The sequence below is a fragment of the Hylobates moloch genome, unplaced genomic scaffold, assembly GCF_009828535.3.
Source record: "Hylobates moloch isolate HMO894 unplaced genomic scaffold, HMol_V3 SCAFFOLD_9, whole genome shotgun sequence".
Taxonomy (NCBI): Eukaryota; Metazoa; Chordata; class Mammalia; order Primates; family Hylobatidae; genus Hylobates; species Hylobates moloch.
In genome coordinates this window covers 48,633,544-48,635,971 of record NW_026652284.1, presented here as the reverse complement: position 1 = coordinate 48,635,971, position 2,428 = coordinate 48,633,544, and the positions used below count along the sequence as shown (strand labels likewise).

Genomic DNA, 2,428 nt, shown 5'->3' with positions numbered 1-2,428 from the left:
CAATTTCTTCCTAGTTTAATATTGGGAGGGGTTGTGTGCACCTAAGAATTGATCCATTTCCTTTAGATTTTCTAGTTTGTGTACATACAGGTACCTAGTAGGTCTCTGAGGATATTTGGTATTTCTGTGAAATCGATTGTGATGTCACCTTTGTCATGTCTGATTCTGCTTATTTGGATCTTCTTTATTCTTAGTTAATCTAATTAGCTTGCAGTCTATAAATCTTATTTATTCTTTCAAAAAACAGAGTTTTCATTTTATTTATCCTTTGTATTTTTTTGGATATCAATTTCATTTAGTTCTGCTCTGATTTTAATTATTTCTTTTATTCTGATAGTTTTGGGTTTAGTTTGTTCTTGTTTTTCTAGTTGCTTTAGGTGTGAGGTGAAGCTGTGAATTTGAGATCTTTCTATCTTCTTGATGTGGTCATCCAGACCAATAAATTTCCTCTTAAGACTGCTTTCGCTGCATACCAGAAGATTTTGTAAGTTGTTTCTGTATTTGCATTTGTTTCAAATAAATTTTTCTGTCTCAGCTTTAATTTTGTTGTTTACGCAAAAATCACTCAGGAGTAAATTGTTTAGTTTCCATGTATTCGTGGTTTTGAAAGTTCCTCTTGTTACTGATTTCTATTGTCATTCCAGTAGAGTCTGAGAAGATGCTTGATATAATTTCAATTTTTCAAATTTGTTGAGACTTGCTTTATGACAGATCATGTGGTCAATTTTAAAGAATGTTCCATGTGCAGATAAGAAGAAGGTATATTCTGTGGTTGTTGGATGGATTATTCTATAGATGCCTGTTAGGTCCAAATGGTCAAGACTCAAATTAAAGTCTAGAATTTATTTGTTAGTATTCTGCCTTGATAATCTGTCTAATGCTGTTAGTAGGGTGTTAAAGTATCCCACTATTATTGTGTGCCTATCAAAGTCTTTTGTCTAGAGATAATTGTTTTATGAATCTGTGTGCTTTGATGTTAGGTGTGTAAATATTCAGGAGAGTTAGGTCTTCTTGAATCGAACCCTGTATCATCATGCAATGCCCTTATTTGTCCTTTTTTTACCGTTGTTGGTTTAAATCCTGTTTTATCTGATAGAATAATAGTGACCCCTGCTCTTTTTTGTTTTCCATTTGTCTGCTATGGAAAACAAAAGTAAATGGTTTTCCATTTCCATCTCTCTACTTTGAGCCTTTGGGTATTATTACATGTGAGATGGGTCTCTTGAATGTAGCAGAAGAATGGGTCTTGTTTTCTAAATCCAATTTGCCACTCTGTGTCTGTTAAGTGGAGTGTTTGGGCCATTTATATTCAAGATCAATATTAACATGTGAGGTTTTGTTTCTGTCATGGTGTTGTTAGCTATGTGTTTTGTAGTCTTGATGTTGTAGTTGCTTTACAGGGTCTCTGGGCTATGTGCTTGCATGTGCTTTTACGGTAGCAAGTATTGTTCTTTCATTTCCATGTTTAGAACTCTTAATCTCCTGGGATTGTGTCTGGAGAGTGCCCAGTATTCTGCCACCTTCAGAAGGAAGGGAAAGCAAACCTTCATGAAAGCAGAGGCATTCATTTCATTCCCAGCTTGCTCCAGATCTGGCAACTAGAAGACATTCTGCAACAATGTCAAATCAGATGAACAAACAAAAAAGAACTCCCTTAAGCATCTCTTATAGAGCCAGTCTGGTAGTGATAAATTCCCTTAGCAATTGCTTCCCTGAGATATATTTTATTTCTCTTTTGTTTATAAAGCTTAATTTGGTGGGATATCAAATTCTTGGCTGGCATATCTTTTCTTCAAGAATGTTAAAATGGGCCACCAGTCTCTTCTGGCTTGTAAGTTTTTCTAAGAATTCTGTTAGTGTGACAATCTTCCCTTTATAGGTAATATTACCCTTTTCTCTAGCTGCCTTTCAAATTTTTTCTTTTCGTTGACCATAGATAGTCTAATCATTATGTGCTTTTGAGATGATCATCTTGTATAGTATTTCACTGAAGTTCTTTGGATTTCTTGTACCTGCATGGTGTCCTCTCTAGCAAGATTCAGAAAATTTTCCTGAATTATTTCCTCAAATATGTTTTCCAATTTCCCTTATTTGTCTTCTCTCTCAAGAAATGCCAGCAAGTCATTGATTTGATCAACTTTACATAATCCTATATTTCTTGAAGGTTTTGTTCATGTTTAAAAATTCTTTTTATTTTTTTCTGCCTTTGTCATTTTGAAGGACTGGCTTTTGAGTCCTTTCTTTTGCTTAGTCTACTCTGCTGTTAAGTCTTCCAACTGTATTTTGAAATTCCTGAAATAAATTTTTCAATTCCAGAACTCCTGTTTGGTTATTTCTTTATATAGCTATGTCATCTTTCTTTTTTTTTTTTCTAGTTTCTGGATCGTTTTTTCTGGCTTCTTTGTTTTGATTTTCAGATTTCTCTTGG

At 34.0% G+C, this 2,428-nt stretch overlaps 1 non-coding gene across 1 annotated transcript; it reads left to right on the top strand.

The window, feature by feature from the left end:
- The first annotated feature begins 1,476 nt into the window (after positions 1–1,476).
- On the top strand, positions 1,477–1,621 carry LOC116813997 (small nucleolar RNA SNORA7). The gene has a single exon (XR_004371104.1). It is a non-coding gene; the product is annotated as a small nucleolar RNA SNORA7 (small nucleolar RNA).
- Positions 1,622–2,428: the final 807 nt, after the last annotated feature.